General features: G+C 48.3%; 1 protein-coding gene across 42 annotated transcripts in view; it reads left to right on the forward strand.

The window, feature by feature from the left end:
* LOC113811463 (ankyrin-2) overlaps nt 1–7,500 on the forward strand; it is a gene marked incomplete in the record, with an annotated part of 172,420 nt that overhangs the window by 9,786 nt on the left and 155,134 nt on the right.

A 7,500-nucleotide genomic window follows, 5' to 3' on the forward strand; every position in this document is an offset into this window, starting at 1 on the left:
ACAACACCTCTGATATCATTTTATATTTTCTCCTGTTTATGAATATCCGATATTTTCATGGTTTTATTACTTGCATCCTTGGGAGAATTGATGGTGTCACAGGTCAAGTCAGGTCAGGTCAGTTCGGGCCTCTGGGGTACCAGGTCATTGCGAATATCTCAGCTGCTGAGACATGATGCACAAGTTAATGGTACTCTGCGCAAGGGAATTGGCACTCAGTAGGTCAGTGGGCACCATGCCACGAAGACATGCCATGGTGCGAGGCGGGTGGCTTGGGCGTGCGGCACGTCGGGCTCAAGGGGGCGAAGGTCTTGGTGTAGGGCTTAAGGAATCCTTAATCCTGCTTTCTCGAGAATCCTTAATCCTGCTTTCTCGAGAAGCCTTGAGCCTCGTTTCTCGGGACATTTTGACTTTTCTGAGGGATATGTAGCTTGAGTATAATGTAGGCAACGCTCAGCATGGACGAATGGAAGTAGAAAGGGATACGAGGCAGTGAAAGAATGAGTTAGTGGATAATAGGAAGGACAAAGGAGCGCGAAGGAGTAATAACGAAGGAGGGAGGGAGTCAAAGGGAGAGGGAGAACACCATTATGAAAGCATAATAACCCTCATGCCAGGGACACTTTTCACGGTTCCTGCGTTCGTCTCTGGCGGCCGTACCCAAGCGAGGCCGGGCTCGCTCTCGCTGCTGCTCGGGGCTCCTCCTGGTCGCCTGCTGCAGTCAGGACACCTCTTGATACCTTGCATTGGGTCAGGACACCTCTTGATACCTTGCATTGGGTCAGGACACCTCTTGATACCTTGCATTGGGTCAAAATACCTCTTTATACCTTGCATTTGGTCAGGATACTGTCGTATACCTTACCTAGAATGAGGATTTTTCCTTAGACTTTGCCCTGAGTCAGGACGTTCTCTTATATCTTGCCTAGAATCAGGATCCTTCCTTATACTTCGCCATGAGTCAGGGAACTCTCTTATATCTTACTTAGAATCGGGATCTTTCCTTATACTTTCCTTTGAGTCAGGACACTCCCTTATATCTTACTTAGAAGAATCGGGATCCTTCCTTATACCTTCCCTTGAGTCAGGACACTCCCTTATATCTTATTTAGAAGAATCGGGATCCTTCCTTATACTTCGCCCTGAGTCAGGACACTGCGCGTGAAATAAGAATACTACCTTATACCTTTCCCGGCGTCAGATCACCCCCTTATATCTGGTCTGGAGTCAGGGCATTGCCTCATACTCCTTATACCTTATGAGTGCAAAGGAAAGCATCGCACTTGGGAATTGCCAAGCAAAACTTTCGGCATCTCTTATGTTTTCCTGCTCGGCCTCCTGTCGGTGTTATGGATGTCCTTCTGCTTGTTATTGCTCCGTGTTTTCCTCTTTTTATTGTCTTTCTTTCTCTTTCTCTTTATCATCCTTCTCTTTCTCTTTATCATCCATCTCTTTTTCTTTTTTGTTATTCCTGCTTGGGTTTTCCTTTTTTTTTGTCTTTTCTTTCTCTCCTTCCTCCGGTTTATCTTCTCCCTTCTTCTTTACCATCTTCTGCCCTTCTCTTTATCATCCCTTCTATCATTTTTTGTTATTGCTGCATGGGTTTTGGTCTTTTTTGTCTTTTCCTTCTCTCATCCTCTTTTCTTTGCCATCTTCTTTCCTTCTCTTCCTCTTTATCATCCCCTTCCTCCTTCACCTTCCTCTAAATTTCCCCCATCTTCTCTCCTCTTCCTCTTCATCAGCCCCTTCTTTCCTACTTCCTCTTCATCAGCCCCTTCTTTACTCCTCCTTCCTCTTCATCAGCCCCTTCTTTACTCCATCTTCCTCTTCATCAGCCCCTTCTTTACTTCTTCCTCTTCATCAGCCCCTTCTCTACTCCTTCTTCCTCTTCATCAGCCCCTTCTTTCCTCCTCCTTCCTCTTCATCAGCCCCTTCTTTCCTCCATCTTCCTCTTCATCAGCCCCTTCTTTACTCCTTCTTCCTCTTCATCAGCCCCTTCTTTCCTCCTTTCCCTTCACCAGCCCCTTCTTTCCTCCTTCCCCTTCATCAGCCCCTTCTTTCCTCCTCCTTCCGTCGTCCTCCGGTAGTTGGAAGGGAGCGGAGCATAATGTGCGAAGGGGAATTCGTGTTTGATCAGCGCGCGTGTGTGGGTCGGTTAACAAAGAACCTCACAAGCACACTCTGTCCTTGGGGAGGGGGTTGGGGGGTTGGGAAGGGGGTGATGGGGGTTGGGGAAGGGGCTGGGGGTTGGGGAGGGGGGATGGGGGTTGGAGAGGGGGTGATGAGGGGTTGGGGGTTAGGGAGGGGGTGATGAGGGCTCGAGAGGGGTGATGGGGGTTGGGAGGGAGTGATAGGGGTTGGGGAAGGGGCTGGGGGACAGGGAGGGGGTTAGGGAGTTGGCTGTGGGTTGGGGAGGGAGTTGGAGGGTTGAGGTACAAGTAGGCGGCGCGAAAACACATGATGCACGTACAGATTTTAATCCCTTCCCCCCCCCCCCCTCCCCTTCTCACGCTGTTGACTTTGCGTGAGGTAGCGACCGACGGAACCGGGGAACCAAAGAAGGGGGAAGAGAAAAGAATCCGGGTCTCTCGGAATTTATTTTGCGAGGAAGGTAAATTTGTGGACGCGGGGTATCTTACGGATGTCGCTTTATCTGTTTGTTTCGCGTGTCTTCTTTATCATCTTCTTTCCTCCTCCTCTTTTTCATTTCCATTTTCTCTTTTTTGCCATCTCCTTCTTCCGTTCTCTCTTTTTTTTCTCTTTTGCAAATTTCTATATGCGTTATTTAAAGGTTTGATGTTTTTTTGCAATTCTTACCCTTGTCTTCCACCTTTCCTCGCCATTCCGCATTTTCGCATTTTTATATAAGATTTCCCCCGAGACAAGAGAGCCTTTGATAGCCCTCCCCCCAACACCCCTCCCCCTATCACAGCCCCAACACCCCCAGCTCAGAAGAGGTCGGGGAGCGGCTGCTTGAAAGACCCGACACCTCTGCAACAAGGTGTAGCGACCGTTTCCATAGCAACGGCCTACGCGCGTCCGAGGTGAATCGCTTGGTCATGCAGCCTGATCATGGCTCTTGTGGGTAGGGGGTGGGGGGTCGAGGTTAGGGTAGGGATACAGGTAGGGATGGGGTAACGGGTAAGGGGTAAGGGGGGAAGGAGCTGGGGTAGGGGCGAGAGAGGTTCTGAAGGGGTAGGTGGCGTTGTTGTACAATTGCGACTTGTTTTGCTTCCCTGGCGAATGTTTATGGCGCCGGCAGCCGTTAAATCGCACGATGGTTTAGCACACGGGAGGACTTTTGTAAGTAGGTCAGCCATTTTTTTTTTTTTTTTTTTTTTTTTTTTTTTTTTTTTTTTTTTTTTTTTCTTGACGCCGTTTTCCTCTTGTGTCGGCAGCGGCGCAGAGACGGGGAAAAAGTTCGCGAATCCCAGAAGTTCTTGAAGGTATCACAAGATTCTAAGAGTTCTTGGTCGGTGCTCTTGAAATTACCAACAACTCTTAGTCGTTGCTCTTGAAATTTGCACTGAATTCTAGAAGCTCTTAGGCAGCGTTCTTGAAGTTACCAGCAGAAGCTCTTAGTCGGCGCTCTTGAAGTTTAGCACAGAAACCTAGAAGCTCTTAGGCTGCCTAAGAGCTTCTAGATTTCAGTGCTCTTGAAGTTAGCCCTGAATTCTAGAAGCTCTTGGTCGGTGCCTTTGGAGTTACCAGCAGAAGCCCTTGGTGGGTGCCTGTGGAGTGTGCCAATCTCGTGGAGTGATGTTTATTCTGCTTGCGCCTGGACGTGCATGTTTGCTCTCCTTCATCATGATCCTGGGAAGCGAGGCGAGAGCAGTAGGCTTGCGTGTGTGTGTGTGCGTGCTTGTGTTTCTGCCTGTATACGTCGCTTTATTTGTATTGTGTGTGCCGGTTTTATGCCTCAACGCATGGATATTTGTTAGTGTGTGTGTGAGAGACAGACAGGCAGGCAGACACACGCGCTCTCACACACACACACACAAACAAACAAACACGCACACACTCACACTACACACACAGAGAAATAAATAAATAGAAGGAGGGAGGTGTAGAGACAGAGAGTGCGAGTGCGTGCGTGTTTTTAATGGTTCTTTTTATTATTTTTTATTATTTTCCTTTACGCATGATGGCCGTCTGCATGAAAGCGCCCTGGTGAAAAACTGCAAGCATTCCAGCGCCGGCATCATCAAGTCCCCTCGGATGCAAAACGCGGGCGATCCATCTGAGAGAGATTTACGGGAAGAGAGGAATGGGAGGAGAATAGCGCGTGCGAGTGGGAAGGGAGGAGGAGGAGAGGGGCGAGGGGATAGGAGAAGGGGATAGGAGGAAGGAGGGAGAGGAAGTAGAAGGAGGGAGGGGAGGAGGAGGAAAAGGGCGAGGGGATAGGAGGGAGAGGAGTAGAAGGAGGGAGGGGTGGAGGCGAGGAAAGAGGGAAAGGGGTTGGGAGAGGAAGTAGGAGGGAGGAGCGGGGGAACGGGATAGGAGGAAGGAGGGAGAGGAAGTAGAAGGAGGGAGGGGAGGAGGAAAAGGGCGAGGGGATAGGGAGGGAGAGGAGTAGAAGGAGGGAGGGGTGGAGGCGAGGAAAGAGGGAAAGGGGTTGGGAGAGGAAGTAGGAGGGAGGAGCGGGGGAACGGGATAGGAGGAAGGAGGGAGAGGAAGTAGAAGGAGGGAGGGGAGGAGGAAAAGGGCGAGGGAACAGGGGACAGAAGCGGGGGAAGGGGATAGGAGGAGAGAGGGAAAGGGGGGAGTAGAAGGAGGGAAGGGAGGAGGAAGCGTGAGGGGACAGAGGACAGGAGGAGTGGGCGGAGGGGATAGGTGGAGGGAGGGAGAGGGGGAGAACATGAAAGGAGAAGGGGGAGGTGATAGGGTATAGAAGGGGGAGACGAAAAGGGGAGAAGAGATAGGGGCAGGAGGAGGGAGAGAGGGAAGAAGTAGAAGGAGGGAATAGAAGAAGAGAGAGAGAGAGAGAGAGAGAAAGGCAAAAGGGAAAGGGGATAGACGGGGAGGGAGAGAGGAGATACGAGATAGAAGAAAAGGGTCCTTTTTATTTTGAAACGGTCGGAAAATTGTGGGTTTGGACAGCTGGCGGCGGGCGGGGGTAATTGCCTGTGTTGAGTAATGTGTCGAGACAGAGTCCGGTAATATTTTCCAGGGGCCGAGTTATTGCTCTTATTATCACCCTGGTAATTATGATTTTATTGTTATTATTATTATTATTTGCGTTGTTATTATGATTATTATTATTATTATTATTATTATTATTATTATTATTATGATTGCTATTTTTCATTGTGATTATTTTTGTTGTTGTTGTTATGATTATATTGTTGGTGGTGGTGTTGCTCTTGTTATTAGTGTAATTTCCTTCATTATTATTAATATCCTCTATGTTTCTTGTCGCAGTCGCCAAGAATTTAATTCAGTTAGCTGCCCACTAGGATGTAGTTGTCCATTCGAATTATGCCTTAATTTCTTTCGGGATTTATTGCTCTTAGCAGCCAGACTAGGGACCGGAATACTGATAAGAACCGTGTCACCAGCACCAGAGAAGGAGGGGGGGGGGGTCTTGTCACGTCTCGCTTTTCCCCCTTTCGTTTGATCTCTCTTTCTTTCGTTTCGTCTGTTTTTTTTGTTGTTGTTGTTGTTTTCTTTCTTTCTGTCCGCTTTGAATTCGTTCTCGTGTTTCGTTCGTGCCGGTTCTTTTCTCCAGTTTTTTGAAGGTTTTGTTTTTCATATTTTTTTCTTGGGTCTGTTCTCTCTCTTTTTCTGTCAGTTCTCTCTTTTTCTGTCTGTTCTCTCTCTTTCTGTCTGTTCTCTCTCTTTTTCTGTCTGTTCTCTCTCTCTCTCTCTCTCTCTCTCTCTGTCTCTCTCTCTCTCTCTCCCTCTCTCTCTCTCTCTCTCTCTCTCTCTCTCTCTCTCTCTCGTATTCGTTCTCTCTCTCATATTCTTTCTTTCACCCTCATATTCTCTCTCTCTCATTCTCTACCCATTTATCCATTTCACTCCCTTCAAACCTTTATGTTCCTCCCCCCTCCTCCCCGGAAACACAATTGCCCCCCTTCCCCTTCCCCCTCCCCCCTCTTCCCCGGAAACACAGTTGCATCCCCGGATCAGCGTGCAATTCCATAGAAGACCAGCAAATATACATCGCGCAGAGGGGGGTGGAGGGAGGGGAAGGGAGCAGCATCCTCGTGGAATGGCGTGCTGTGAAGGTATGATGGAACGGGAGCGAGCATCAGCAGGATACCGAGGGAGGAGGGTGCCAGGTAGCGCGGGGAAGGGGCACTCTGCCAGACACCTCAGCTGCCGCGCTCCAATTCTGCCATTTGGGGGAGGGAGAGAGAGAGAGAGAGAGAGAGAGAGAGAGAGAGAGAGAGAGAGAGAGAGAGAGAGAGAGAGAGAGAGAGAGAGAGAGTGAGTGAGTGAGTGAGAGAAAGAGAGAGAGAGAGAGAGAGAGGGATGGAGAGATAGGGAGGGATAGAGGGAGAGAGAGAGCGAGGGAGAGATAGATAGAGAGAAAGAGAGAGAACGAGAAAGGGCAGACAAGGTATGAATGAGAATTAATGTATTCACATTCATATGTATTTGGCCGTTTTCGATGACACTTTAATCATGAATGATCGAAACCGGTGAAATACATCCCTGGCATTGTGAAGATATTCATTCTCAAACATACATTTTTCTACGTTTGTTGCAATGAACGTTTTTTTTTTTTTCAGAGAGAAAAGGGTTAGAACGTTTTTCAGAGAGCAAAGGATTGGAGGCTATTGCTCAGTACACAGAGGGAGTAAAAGAACTTAGGATTATGGGAGTAAAACGACCAATAGAGAAGGACTGGGTCGTGTCCCTTACCTATCCACTGAGTGACAGGACGCAGCATAGAATAGAGAAAGGAAAAAGGGTGACCCCCCCCCCCTTCCTTCTTCCTCGCCATGTGACTCTCTTGCCAAGTTTCGTCTCGATTTTTCTCTTTCCTTTTTTTCTTCTTTCTCGCTGTTTTCTCCGTTTATCTCTTCTGTCTTCCTATCCGTTTCTCTGACGTGCTGGAGGTCCTTTGCTTTTGTATTATCCGTTGATATATCGGTTCAGAGTATGTCTTTGAATTCCTTTATTTTGGTTATTTTACTCTTATTTGGATTCCGCAGAAGGGAGAGGGATGCGGAGAGGGGAGAGGTAGAGAAACAATAAAAAAAACATGTGCCTCTGTAAAGTTAGGCCTTAATTTTTACTGATATTAGCGACATCTCCGTGATTTTGTCCATAATCAAGCAGAGGAACTGGTTATTTTCATGCTCACTGACCTCGCCTCCTTTGCCCCTTTACCCTCAAACTCTGGCTCGTTGACCTCCCTTGCTCCCTGACATTCTACGGTGGTGTAAGGGTCACCGTTGTCATCCATCCGTCTTCTATTAAAGGCAGAATGTCACCTGTCATATTCCCTACCAACGCACGCACCTTCACCCTTCCGGTTTGTATGTGTGT

The sequence above is a fragment of the Penaeus vannamei genome, chromosome 20, assembly GCF_042767895.1.
Source record: "Penaeus vannamei isolate JL-2024 chromosome 20, ASM4276789v1, whole genome shotgun sequence".
Lineage (NCBI taxonomy): Eukaryota > Metazoa > Arthropoda > Malacostraca > Decapoda > Penaeidae > Penaeus > Penaeus vannamei.